This window comes from Balaenoptera musculus, chromosome 8 (genome assembly GCF_009873245.2).
Source record: "Balaenoptera musculus isolate JJ_BM4_2016_0621 chromosome 8, mBalMus1.pri.v3, whole genome shotgun sequence".
In the NCBI taxonomy this organism is placed as follows: domain Eukaryota; kingdom Metazoa; phylum Chordata; class Mammalia; order Artiodactyla; family Balaenopteridae; genus Balaenoptera; species Balaenoptera musculus.
Genome location: NC_045792.1, coordinates 101868840 through 101883643, shown reverse-complemented (window position 1 = coordinate 101883643; position 14804 = coordinate 101868840). Strand labels below are relative to the sequence as shown.

The following is a 14804-nucleotide window of genomic DNA, read 5'->3' as shown; positions in this document are numbered from 1 at the left end:
TGCAGGTAGCCCCCGCACAGGTCTTCTAAGCAAGAGGACTGCTTCTGAAGTGGAAGCAACGGGGGATACAGCTCCAAGTCCTCAAGAGAGAGCAAATCTAGATCCAGCTCCACCCAAACAAGTTACATATCCTGAGCCAGTCATTCACCCTCTTGGGACCTGTGTTTCCCCACTTGTATAATGAGGGGCTGGAGATGAGCTCTGGGGGTCTGTCCTAGGTGGATGTGAGGGCTCTCAGTGCCTCTGTGCTCGTAAGCCTTCCAGCCCTGTCCCTGAGACCACAGCAGGAAGTGAGCATGGTCTGCACATCCTGAAGACCACATCCTGACCTTGTCTTACATCGAGTCAACCTGCCAGAAGTCTGGCTCCATAAGTAAACCTCACCTAACATGTCTTGGACACCCAGCTCGCACACTGGAAAATCTCTTCCACCTAGGGCTGAGAAAATTAAAGTTAAGCTAGGTGACAACTCTGGACTTAGAAACATTACAACCCTGAACTCAGTGTGCCCTAGGCAAGAATCCTCTCCCTCTCTAGACTTCATCTACCCACAATTTACAAGCTCCTCACCACTCCCAGCCTCTCTGCACACCACGAATGTGGCCACAAGGTGCAGGAAAAGGTACCGTGACACACAGTCTACTTCCAGCAGGCCCCAGGGCTCTGCAGCCTTAGTCTGAGCAGCTCTGAGTAGGCACAGTCCCTGGTAGGGTAGGTGGCACACCTGATGCCTAGCACCTGCCCTCCCCCCGCCCCCGCAGCATGACTCCCTAGCAGCCTGGCTCCTTGGAGGGCTCCTGGATGGGGAGCTGCCTGCCTGCCATGGTAGCCGATCCATGAGGAGAAACCAACTTGGCAAAGCCCAGCAAGCAGCAGTTTCAGCCTCACTGCCCAGAGTGGGGGAAGGGGGAGGCGGGTCCAAGCAGACCAGTCCAACAGGTCCTTTTTCCACCACCCTACACAGCTGGTGCCTTCTGCACTGGTTCAAAAACAGGAGCTTCAAAAGTCAGTTGGAGCTCTCACACCCCGAGTCACAAAGACCAAGGAATCAAGAGGAAAGTAGAAAATGGTCATCGCATTCTTGCCCTACCCATAATGGTCCTGGAAAATGTGGTCCTTGACACCTCACAGTTCTTGGTCAATTCAGAAAAGCACCTGATCTCCCCCGAGATGCTCAAAGAGAAATCTGGGTCCGCACCACCACCAGGTGCTGAGGTGGTGTGAAATCAGTTCTTTCTGTGCCATGCTCCTTAGCTTCTCTCCCACTATAAATAACTCCAGCCTTCTGATACAGACCACATGATCTCTCCAGCTCTGGACAAAATTCCCAACACCCAGTGTACTTCTGTTCACCCATTGCAGAAGCAGGAAAGATGAGGCCAATTTAACCAAAAGCAACAACATAGCCAGAGATGCTGTGTGTCAGGGGTAAGAACAGAATTCAGCAAAACCGGGAGGGCCTGGCTTTTCCACTCTGTTCCCCACTTCAGGAAGCCAGACAGGGTTTCCTCAGCAGTGCACTCCCCCGCTGTGGTTTCGTCTCTGAGTTCTTAACACAATCCAGTAATAGGGTAAAACGTCCCCCTTATCCTCTCATCCTGAAAAAGTTGTTCTTTTTAGTCATTATTGAACCTATTAAGACACCAATTAAGACTTGTGACTTATATGGCCAAAAATTGGATAGACAAATGTCTGATTCACAAATCAATATGGACACACTTCCCCAAGGGTGGTGGTAAATGAAGAATAATACCCATGTTGTAATTTTTCTTATTGGTTTATTTCACGAATAATTCACTGAGAGATGATCATGTGCAAAGCACTCTAATAGACTCTGGGGGAGGAAGGGACACAGAGAAGGATAAAATACAGCCCAGCCTTCAAAAAAGTTGACTAGCTAATTGGAGAGATAAGCACAAATCACACTATCCAACGTAGGACCAAATCCAGGAGCTAACTAAAGTTACAGTCTGCCTATGCCCTCCAATTTACTAGACGTCTGTAGCTTTTGTTATTTTTCAGAGGAATCATGCGCTGAGAGATTTGAAGATCCCAGGTCTCGCTTCTAGCTACGACCATGAGTTCTAGCAGGATCTATCTAAACCCTGAGACTTAGGACTTCCCTGGTGGTCCAGTGGTTAAGACTCTGCGCTCCCAATGCAGGGGGCCAGGTTCGATCCCTGGTCAGCAAACTAGATCCCTCATGCCGCAACTAAAAGATCCCACATGCCACAACCATGACCCGGAGCAGCCAAATAAAGAAAGAAAGAAAGAAAGAAAGAAATAATATTAAACCCTGAGACTTCAATGAATGGGGATGCCCACCCACTGAGTGGACCATGATGAGAGCTGTGAGATGCTGGTATAAAAGGAAGTCAACCCAGGGAGACTCACTGAAGAATCAATCATTTAGCCTTCCTTGTCTCATCCCCATCTAAAAACCAGAGACAGGCCCAATATACAAGCAAAGATGATACAGGAAGGGCTTAAGCACAAAGTCAGAAAAGTTGCTCAGGGCTAAGGTCATAGAAATGAAGTCAAAAAAAGCCCTTAGCACTAGAACAGAAGAGGGTGCTCTTGGGGAAAATCTGGAAGGGCTTCGTAAAGCTCTGCATCCAGAGCCCCATATCTCAGTGCTGGCTGTGACTATGGAGGCACGTTAATATACTTTTCCTTTTTTTCCCCAATTATTGGTTGTCAAGCCTGGTCTCCCATTCAAGCAGTGCTATATAGCTTGATGTATAACTAGTACCAGTTTTTAAACTGTACCCTTACTCAGCAGGCTACCAGCACTGTCAGAGTTCTTCTGGAAGGTTGCAAGAAGGAACGAATACTTATTCCTGAAAGTACTTGGAAAGAAATTCCCTAGACAAACAAAATATTCTGTGCCATCCTAAAAAAAAAAAAAAAAAAAAAAAAAAAAGGTAATTCAGGGCCTAAGGATAAAGATTAAGGCCCCAGTCTTCCTCTGTTGGGGGAAAAATAATTCTGAAGCTAGTTCTATTTTTTTTTTAAATTGAAGTTTAGTTGATTTACAATATTGCAGGTGTACAACAAAGTGATTCAGTTATATATATATGTGTGTGTGTGTCTGCACACACATATATACGTATTCTTTTTCAGATTCTTTTCTATTATAGGTTATTACAAAATACTGAATATAGTTATATTGTTCCCTGTGCTATACAGTAGATCTTGTTGTTTATATATTTTATATATAGTTCTATCTTAAAAATGGTAAAGCTAGTGAGACTTGGTCCAAATCACCTCCAAAGAAAATCATTTCCTGAAATTAAAAAAAATAAATAAGTAGGTGAAGGGGAATGGGAATTGTTTTGTTGAAAACCTTTCCTACAGCAGATAGCAGATTAGCTGCACAGGATTCTTTTGGAATGGTTTACTATGCAGAATTTTATAATGTAAAGCATTCCAAATGTGAAACTGGGAGTTCAGCACCTAAACATTTATTAATGAGAAAAACCCTCACACCCTAATCATAAGTAAGGTTTAACATCAGTGTCTGACATTTTGTCAGTTAGGGGTTGGTTTTAACAGTGTGGATTTGGCAGCTTGCTCTATCGGCTGTTTCACAAGCAGTTTCTGTGGTTTCAAGAAAGGCAGGGTGTTTGCTTTTAAACACTATCTTAAAAATATATTTCAGAATAGGGTTCAACCACTCCAAGACAGGCGGAGAGAATGAAAACCAAAACAAATAAAGGAATCTGGTGCTACCAAACAGAAAGGAAGCACACCAAAGGTGCAGGAGAGGAAAAGACATTGTTTGCCACCGGCAACAAAATGGCAAGAAAAGCCAACTTAGTGCTTCTTACTACTGAGTTAGAAGATAAGGACACAGAAATGGCACTAAAGACATGAGGTCTGGGACTTCCCTGGTGGCTCAGTGGTTGAGAATCTGCCTGTCAATGCAGGGGACACGGGTTCGAGCCCTGGTCCGGGAAGATCCCACATGCTGCGGAGCAACTAAGCCCGTGCGCCACAACTACTGAGCCTTCGCTCTAGAGCCCACGAGCCACAACTACTGAGCCCGTGTGCCACAGCTACTGAAGCCCACACGCCTAGAGCCCGTGCTCCGCAACAAGAGAAGCCACTGCAATGAGAAGCCCGTGCACCACAACGAAGAGTAGCCCCCGCTCGCTGCAACCAGAGAAAGCCTACATGCAGCAACGAAGACCCAACACAGCCAAAAATAAATAAATTAATTAATTAATTTAAAAAAAAGAAAAAAGACATGACATTAATAAAGGGAAATCTTTATCTCTTCAAAATAAACTTACCTGGCTCAAATCTATTTCATTTAAAAACAAAACAACCTCAACAGTTCCACACCAATGCAAAGGACTGTCATCTAATCAATTAGCAGCCACACCTCTCTGCCAGCATGATGTGGTAATTAAGGTAGAGATTTTTCTCCCTAGGAATACAAGTACAGAAGGGCAGAGCCCCTATGGACCTAACCCATTATGACAGCCTTTTCATTAGCAAGAGAACACTGCCATGCACTCTCCAAGGAAGCAGTGGCCTGCATCACTAAAGAACACCTGTATGTGACAGCAGCCACCTCTGAAGAGATAAAAATGTGCTGGAGGGACTTCCCTGGTGGCGCAACGGTTAAGAATCCACCTGCTAATGCAGGGCACACGGGTTAGATCCCTGGTCCGGGAAGATCCCACATGCCACAGAGCAACTAAGCCCATGCGCCACAACTACTGAGCCTGCGCTCTAGAGCCCGTGAGCCACAACTACTGAGCCCACGTGCCACAACTACTGAAGCCCAGGTGCCTAGAGCCCGTGCTCCGCAACAAGAGAAGCCACCGCAATGAGAAGCCCACGCACCACAACGAAGAGTAGCCCCCGCTCGCCGCAACTAGAGAAAGCCTGCACATAGCAACGAAGACCCAATGCAGCCAAAAATAAATTAATTAATAAACTAAAAAAAAAATGTGCTGGAGGTGGGAAGTGGGGAGGGGGAGAACCACTTATAAGAAACCCAACAGGCTGTGCTTCTCAAAGTAATTCACATGGACCTTGGTTTTTCCACTGTAACAAAAAGATGGATTCTAAAGTAATTTAGAAATGGCATGTAACCGTGATCTTAGAGAAGTGAATCAGGTTTGAACACAAATGCAATCATATAAGTTCAACTCCTCCTCTTTTTCTGCTAGGGCAGCAATAGGGGCGCAAGTGGATAAGTGATGCTTGAATCAAGGGCAGCAGCTCACCCCCTTTACCCATGCCCCATGCTGGCATCTTTAAATCAGCTCAAAATTTCAGAATTTTGCTAATAAAATCAAAACCTCTAACAGGATAAAAGAAAAGGCACTATATTGCCAGGGGTAGACAAGCAAGTAAATCAAACCAAAAACTCATAAACTCAAGTTAACTGAAATTCCACAGAGGTTCACTCTCACTAAGAAACAACTCCAGATGTCTAGGAGGACCACATGCATAGCTTCAGGAGAGAGAAGTGAACCAAAAGAAAGACTGACAAATGCAAACAGGAAGTAGTGGCATATTACACAAGCAATGGGATAAAGAGACACAGCAGGATGGACAGAATTCAGCTCCCAGGATTGGACTGGCAAGTCCCAAACACACACAGAGGCCTGGCACCACCAGCTACAGTGCTCTCAGTGTCCTTGGCAGTCAAGGCTAAAAGCAAGTAGCTCTGGGCTTCTGCGTGTGTAAGTGTACATAATGGTATATAAAAAGAAAATTTTAGTTTCGTAAGGATAAAATGTACATGGTTAAGATCCACAAACAAAAGTTTTCTTTTTGGGGGGTAGTGAGGTGCTACTGAGCAGGACAGTCAACTCTAAGAATCCAAACTGTCCTGTGCTGTGAGGTACTTACTTGTTGGTTACCGATTCCAGGTCTCAAGAGTCTGGTTTTTCTAAAGGAGTTCTTGGAATTCCAGAAGGTGAGAAGAGATGAAGAGGAAAACCAGAAGCCAGGATTAAACAATAAGGTCAAAAAACTGTTTCCCACAGCTGTTAAGACCAGGGAGCTAAACCCAAAGAGCTGCATCTCCTGCACTGTGCCACCTTTACAACAGGCCACAGAGGGCAGAAAGAAACAACGTGGGGCAGAGGAGAGCACGCACAACTCTGAAGCCGGCCTGGGAGCCATGTTTTGCCCCACACTGACTGTGAGCTAATCCTAAGGGATCTATCTTCTACTGCTAGGACACAACTGAAGCCAGAGCCAAAGTGCTCTCCACGGTCAAGAAAGTCTTGTTCTGATACCAACAAACACTCTGAACCACATGAGTTTGTTACCTTAAACAAGTTACTCAACATTTCTGGGCGTCTGTTTCCTCATCTGCAAAGTGGGGAAAGTAATAAGACCTACTATCTCACAAAGATTAAATGAGTTAATGAATGTAAAACAGCTAATTAAACAAGTATCTGGAACAAAGTTAAGTTCTCAATAAATGCTGGCTATTATTATGTCTATAGCTGAAGACACTAGCCTCAGGGCAAACCGTGCCCCATAAGAATGGGTGTGTGAGAATGGGTGGGGGCACCGTCTACCCTTCAAGTACTCAGTCCACTGCCTTTAAGAGTTTCCCAACCACTGGGAACAGAGTAATGTACTTAGAGGGCCATCCAGGAGGCACTGTTACTGAGTCACTGCCTTAGCTAATAGTGAACAAATCTCCTTTGAAAGCAAGTCTATCTTCCATACAGACCAGTGGCCGAAGAGAGAGAAAAAAGCACATCAAGTTGAATTCTGGAAAGAAATATGCTTTGTGTAAAAAGCAGAGACTTATGGGACTTGCTGAGTGATGGGAAATGGAGCTACAATCCTGCAAGTCTATATGTAGACACAAATTGATATAAGGTAAGCACTTGATTAAACTTTTTTTTTTAATGATTCTGATGAGAAGTGATTCTGAACAAATAAGATGAGTGTAAAAAGATTTGCTTTAAAGCTGGTCTGAGGGACTGTTAGAGGAGGCCCAAAGGTCTACTATTAGCGGTACTAAGAAGAGCTTTTAAAAGTAAGAGGTACGGACTTCCCTGGTGGCGCAGTGGTTAAGGATCTGCCTGCCAACTGACATATATCCACTAATATGTATAAAATGGATAACTAATAAGAACCTGCTGTATAAAAACATAAATAAAATAAAATTCAAAAAAAAAAAAAGAATCTGCCTGCCAATGCAGGGGACACGGGTTCGAGCCCTGGTCCGGGAACATCCCACATGCCGCGGAGCAACTAAGCCCGTGCGCCACAACTACTGAGCCTGCGCTCTAGAGCCTGCAAGCCACAACTACTGAAGCCCGGGTGCCTAGAGCCCGTGCTCTGCAACGAGAGAAGCCACCGCAATGAGAAGTCCACGCACCATGACAAAGAGAAGCCCTCACTCGCCACAACTAGAGAAAAGCCCGCACACAGCAATGAAGACCCAACGCAGCCAAAAATAAATTAATTAAAAAAAAAAAAGAGGCGCTACGTTAACTGGAGAATGAATACAAGCAAAAGAACAAGGTGGAAAATAATATAGTAGTTCAGAAATATATTTACTGCAACTGTATCTCTTAAAGACTCTTCAAGCAAAGATAAAGTTCCCACGCTGTTACATACACAACAAATCTGCTTACCTCTTCCAGGAGAAAATAAAGTGCACTTACATAAAAGCGGGATTTGGCAGGCGTGTTTCACTAAGAAACAGGGCTAACAAAGAGTTAAGTACAGAAGAAATAGGAACAAAGTGTGTAGGCTCTGCAGCCACCCTGAGAACAGACTGTTGGGTGTTCTGGCCTTAGTGAGTGCCTGGAGCCTACCAGCCTTCAGCTATTATAGGCACCAAGGTTTTTCAAGGATAGAGACTAAGCAAGCTTTGCAGTTTTCAAATTTGGAATTGACCAATAGCCTACATATAAGCTTAAAAAAAAAAATCTACTGTCATAATGAAATCCAAGTAAGCCAAAGGATTTTTTAATGGGAAAAAAAAAAAAAAAAAAAAAGGCCAGTGCTCTGTATTAGAAGGAGGAAATAAGCCAAATTTTGTTAAAGTCCCTCAGGTCACTGAGAACCAGCTTCCTCATACAGATACACTGCAAACCAAGGCAGCAAGTGCCTTCCTGCAGTTCAGCCAGGACTCTGGGAATTGCAAAACAAAGGCTCATTATGAGGTCACAGCAAGTAACCAGCCAATCAAGGACGGGGATGATCCACAAAAGCAATTCTCACACTCCTGTGTGGACAACCCTTTATGCTCTTAATTATCAAGGACCTCAAATAGCTTTTGTTGATGTGGATTATAGCTACTGTTATTATAACTAAAACTGAGAAAAAAAAGAGAAAATGTTCATCTATTAATTCACTTAAAATAATATTACTAAACCCATTACAACTATATGTCTTAATAACTATATTTTCCAACATATCAAGTTAATACATATCATCACAGTAAAGTCCAGGTTAACTTTTAAAACGTAATTAAAGCTACAACATAGGTGAACGTTGAAAACATTATGCTAAGTGAAATGAGCCAGACACAAAAAGACAAATATTGTATGATTCCACTTATATGAGGTGCTCAGAACAAGCAAATTCATAGAGAAAGAAAGTAGAAAAGAGGTTACCAAAGGCTGGGGGAAGGGAATATGGGGAATTATTGTTTAATTGATATAGAGTTTCTATTTGAGATGATGAAAAAGTTCTACAAATAGTGGCACTGGCTACATTATGAATGTACTTAATGCCACTGGACTATGCACTTAAAAATTTATTAAAATATAAGTTTTGTGTTACGTGTATTTGACCACAATGAAAAAATAGAATTAAAGCACAAGGCCATGAGAAAATTTCAGACTACCACAACTGAGGAACATTCTATAAAAATAACCAGCATTCTTCAAAACTGTCAATGTCACGAAAGACATGGAAAGACTAAGGAGACTATAGAGACAGGAGAACTACGTGCAATGTGGGCTCCCAGACTGGATCCTCAATAGAAAAAGCACATCAGTGGAAAAACTGATGAAATCTGAAGATGCTTCGTTAACAGTATGATACCAAGATTAATTCTCAGTTTTGATACATGTTCTATGGTTATATAAGATGTTAATATAAGGGGAAGCTGGGTGAAGAATGTACAAAAACTCTTCGGACTATTTTTGCAACTTTTCTAAGTTTAAAATTATCTCAAAATTTTAAAAAATCAAATTTAACTGTTTAAAAAAAAAAAAATCACAAGGTCAGTGCTATGTATTCAAAGGAGGAAACGAGCCAACTTTGGTCAAAGTCCCTCTGGTCACTGAGAACCAGCTTCCTCAGCTAGAACAACAGCAAACCAAGGTAGCAAGTGCCTTATTGAGGCCCAGTCAGGACTAAATAGGGGCTGGGAACTGCAAAACTTTTTTTTTTTTAATGAAAAATTTCAACCAAGAAATCAACCAAAGAAAGCCAGGGAGAATTAACCCAGGTTTTGTCTACAGCTGTGGTTCTTATTACACTTTTTGGTTTCAGAAAGGCTTTGCAGTATTAAAAATAACTGAGTCCCCCAAAAGCTTTTGTTTATATGGGTTATATCTATCAGTGTCTCCACTCATTTAAAAGAACATTAATAAACCCATTACATATAAACCTAAGTTACTTATTTTTAGTGAAAAAACTATATTTTCCAAACCACAACTTCACACATACTAAAGGAAGTCCACCTGATGAACTGATTTTTATAATGTAATTAAAACACAATGCCAGACCTCCCCCCCCCAACCAAAAACACCTAACAAACTAAAGAATAAAAAAAGAAAAAATGAGAAAAATAAAAGAATAAAGAGAAAGGGAAAATGAGAAAAAGAAGAAAAATTAGGGAATAAAGAGAAAAAACAGGGGAAGTAAACCACAGATAAAACAACAACAAAAAACCTCACAAGGCCAATGCTATATGTATTAGAAGAAGGAAATAAGCTCACTCAGGTCAAAGTCTCTGAGGCCCAGGCAGGGATTATTACAAGGGCTGGGAACTGCAAACAAGGGCTCCCTATGAAGTCACCACAGGTAACCAGCCCAAGACTGAGGACAATCAACTCAGGTTTTGTCTACAACAAAGGTTTTCTCACTTTTTGGTCTCAAGAACTCTTCACACTCTAAAAAAATTTATCAAGGACTACGAAGATCTTTTGTTTATGTGGGTCATAGATATCAACAGTTACCATATTAGAAATTGAAACTGATAATTTTTAAAATTATTTTTATTCATTCAAAATAACAATAAACCTATTACCTGTTTACACAACCCATTTTTTAAACGAAGAAATTATTTCTAAAACAAAATGAAATTTGCAACAAGAGTTACATGTTTTATATTTTTGTACATCTCTTTAATGTCTAGCTTAATGGAAGAGGGCCAGCTTCTCATATCTGCTTCTGCATTCAGTGTGTTTCCACATGTTGTTTTGGTTGAAAGATATAAAGAAAATCTCATTTCACACAGATGTGTAGTTGGAAAATGGAGTTTAATAGCCTTTCAAATATTGAGGATTTTCTTCTTTGATACTAGACCAAAACTCCACAAGTAGTAGTTTTTAAAGACTAGTTGCAATGTGCAATCTGAAATTTTATCAATGAACCTTTCGTGTTACTTTTACATTGAAATCCATTGGTCATCTTGCACTTTGAATGGCTCTTTTACCCACTGACAATCTAGGCAACATTCCTTCACCGAATTATGCAGAATTTCCAAATACTGGCATTTCATACAACATCAAAAAAAATCACATTCCATCAATCTTATCACGATCTCATCAAAAAAGTCTGACAAATACAAGTTTTCCAAAATTCTAAATTTTGCTTGAAAACTTGAATTTTATCACTGGCAATGGTGACAGGCTTTGTTCAATTTCAATAAAACGTCCACTAAATACTGCAGTACGAACAACTATAGTTTGTCCATCAATTGTTATTTCAAGTAAAAATGATGATCCATGCAGATAGTTCGGCTTCAACACACAAGTGCATTTTCTGCAGACAGCTGGACTACGGTACACAGCAGCAATGCTCCATGAATACTTTGCATCTCTTCACTTGGAACATCAAAGACCTTTATTATTGGAGGGTTGAGATTTAATTTAAAAAATATAATTTTTAGTGCTTCATCCAAGGCATTCTTAAGTGAAAATGGCTTTTTTTTAAACCACAAGTGTGTAGCAGGAAAGTCCATGACTATGACCACCAGCAGAGTTTTGTGCCACTGCCCTGATTCATGTTATGGCACCAGCAGTTTTCTCTGTCACTGCTTCTGCACCAACAGTGCAAATGGAAAGGAAGTTGTTCCAGGATAAACCATGAGTCAAAAAAGTTACTCAACCCTATGCATATTTATCACAACTTGTGTTTGTTGTTGAGCATTCACATAAAAGAAAATATTTTTTGAAGCATACCTGGTGCTGATACAACTTGAGCCATGTCTATAAATCTGCTCATTTGTAAGGTGAAAGTAAAATTTTATAAATAAGATATTACCTCAGTCTTCATGTTTGCAGCTAAATCTTTAATTCGACAAGTCACGGTAACATATGAAGTAGCACTACCCTGAACTTTACTGACTTTTCATTCAGTGGGCATTCAGGAATGTCAGCTGTTCAAAACGTCATTAGTCTCTCAGCTACTGGGTGGGCTATTCCAGCCAAAGCAATAACTCATCCTGTAAGAGGCTTCAGTGACTTTGTCATTTCTAGGTGGAAAAGCTGGAACAAATTTTGGCTTTTAAAGAGACCATGGTGTGTACGCTTAAAACACGTAATTCCTTCTTCTTTAAACTCTGACTGATTGGTCTTGAAATGATGCTTCAACTTAACTGGCACCCTAATACTACATGAAAATGCTCTGTTGCATAAGATACAATAAAGTACATTATTTGCATCTATAAAGCTGAGAAGATAACTTTCATTATGATTTTCATTTCTTTTAATTTTTTTTTTCAGTTCTTGTCTACAGTTTCGCCCAGTTTCTTCAGAGTAGATCCCTCCCTTTCACTTGTTGATATGTCCAGTTGCAGTAAACAGAGCTGGCAGCTACGTTGAAAAAGCAAGACTTCCAGCCTCTCTTTTTTAAGCCAACAATTAATCCTTAAATATGAAAAATACTATAAATTTTCTTCTATTTTAGAATAAAACAGAATTAAGTGCTAAAATAAACTATAAATACAATTTTAAAAATTATTAGTTTTCCCCAAAGTTTTTACAAGTAAGTGTTGCAGGTTGTACTTACTTCTTGTGTTTCTTCAAAGGTGAAGGAAAATGCTGAGATTTTAAAATAACTACTTATTGGACAATAATGAGGTTTACAGAGATTAGCAGGTATAACCGAAGAAAACTAGTAAGAGCACAGTAGAAGTACTGAGAACAAATAGAGTTCATCACTGAAAACTTCCATATTTTTTTAATAAATTTATTTTTATTCATATTATTTATTTTTGGCTGTGTTGGGTCTTTGTTGCTGCACATGAGTTTCCTCTAGTTGTGGCGAGCGGGGGCTACTCTTTGTTGTGGTGCGCGGGCTTCTCATTGCAGTGGCTTCTCTTGTTGTGGAGCACGGGCTCTAGGTGTGTGGGCTTCAGTAGCTGTGGCACGCAGGCTCAGTAGTTGTGGCTCGTGGGCTCTAGAGCACAGGCTCAGTAGTTGTGACACATGGGCTTAGTTGCTCCACGGCATGTGGGATGTTCCCGGACCAGGGCTCGAACCTGTGTCCCCTGCATTGGCAGGTGGATTCTTAACCACTGCGCCAGCAGGGAAGTCCCAGAAAACTTCCATATTTATACCTTAAAGTACTACCTTAAAAATTCTAGGAAACACAAAAATAAAGAAGCACACATTCCACTGGCCAAGAGTGATGACATCAACACACATCATTTAGCCTCTGGAAAACTCCACTGTACACTGGTGAGAGAATGAGAGTGAAACAGGCAAATACTGCATTAATGTTACAATGAAAATTATTTTGACTTTGTATAGCACCAAACAGGTCTTAGGGACCCCAAGGGTCCCCAGACTACACTTTGAGAACCAAGTTCAATATTGTGCTACCAAAATTAATAAGTGCCTCCCCAGATCTCTCCCAAGACAGGATCTAGAGTTATGGCATTCCTGATTGGTCAGAGGAAACAGCCTAGAACTAGCTTAGACCTTGTCACCAGGGAAACTGGGATGCCATCCCTAATAAGTTGTCAAGTTGCCAAGCCTGGATTTACTGAGGAAGGTGGCTCCAGAGACACAAAAATAAAATGTTTTCTAAAGCAGTGAGTCCTTAACTTTACAGAAATCAGAGGAATAGGAGAAAGAAAGGATTGGGTGGTTCTGGGATTTTATACAGGAAGGCGATCTCAGACTAGCAAAATTCCTCTCCTGAGCCATGCCACAAAAGCGGCATACAGGGCTTCCCTGGTGGCGCAGTGGTTAAGAATCTGCCTGCCAATGTAGGGGACACGGGTTCGAGCCCTGGTCCGGGAAGATCCCACATGCCACGGAGCAACTAAGCCCGTGTGCCACAACTACTGAGCCTGCGCTCTAGAGCCCGCAAGCCACAACTACTGGGCCCGCGTGCCTAGAGCCCATGCTCCGCAACAAGAGAAGCCACCGCAATGAGAAGCCCGCCCACTGCAACGAAGAGTAGCCCCCACTCGACGCAATTAAAGAAAGCCCGCGCGCATCAACGAAGACCCAACGCAGCCAAAAATAAATCAATAAATAAATAATTTTAGAAGTTCCCTTTAAAAAAAAAAAAAAGAGGCATACAGGCATACAAACAGGTAAGGCAGTGGTACATGGAGATGAAAACCCAAGATGGACAGTGAAAAGGAAGGAACAGAGTTCAAAGAAACCAAACAGAAAAAAAAAAAAAAAAAAAAAGGAAGTGAGACACAAGTCAGCAGAGGGGTCAAAAGGAAGAGGAAAATGCACTGACAGAAACATTCCCTGATGAGCTCTGCGGCGACACTGCTACCTTTCTCCCTGGCCACAGTGGCAGTGTGAAAAAAACTGAGCAACTTACTTGCTGTTCTGATAAGGCATTCAGGCTCTAGAAGTGGCAAGCAAGGAACATCAACAGGAACCAACTGAGACCAAAATCTCGACCCAAGATTCAAAGTCCACAAATCCACAGGAGCTGCTGAGAAATGACTGTCACCCTCCCTCCCAGGCCTCACAAAGGGGAGGCTTTCTTTTCACTTCAGAAAAGCCAACAAAGGTAACAAGAACCTGCCCTTGAAGGCCCCTCTGCTAGTGAAAAAGGAACCTAAAATCATCAGCTGCTAAGTTCCCATGTGGTCTTTAAGAGAAACAGGGAGCTTTCTCCTGTTGCCAAAGGGTAAACACTGCACGTGAATACAGGAACACAATGAAAGAAACCCTGGCACTAGGTGGGGCCTCCTCTAACACCCGGATCCCAACAGCTCAGAAAAGCCCACGCTCCAGTAACTTTGGATTTGGCCTTCCAGCCAATGAAGAGACTGCACATCCACCACCACCACCACCACCATTCACACCACAGAAATAATGGGCAGGCAGAGGGTGGTGTGTTTTTTTTCCCTTTAATCAATAAAGTTGCCTAATATTGATATCTTGTAAATAAACGAAGTATCATTTTTTAAAAAGTGCTTTCAAAAGTACATAAACCTCTCCAACAGCATCCTATTTTCTTTCAGATATCTGATTAAAAAAGAAAACTAAAATAAACAAACAAATTAAAAAACCCAGAAATGCTAGGAAAAGCACCTACGGAACCCCAATGGCTGGAAGAGGCCAAGATTCTTCCAGTCATTACAGAGACATTCC

At 41.7% G+C, this 14804-nt stretch overlaps 1 protein-coding gene across 17 annotated transcripts in view; it reads right to left on the bottom strand.

The window, feature by feature from the left end:
• Positions 1 to 14804, bottom strand: part of MARK2 (microtubule affinity regulating kinase 2) — a 58376-nt gene that overhangs the window by 35066 nt on the left and 8506 nt on the right. The gene's annotated exons all lie outside the window — the stretch shown is intronic.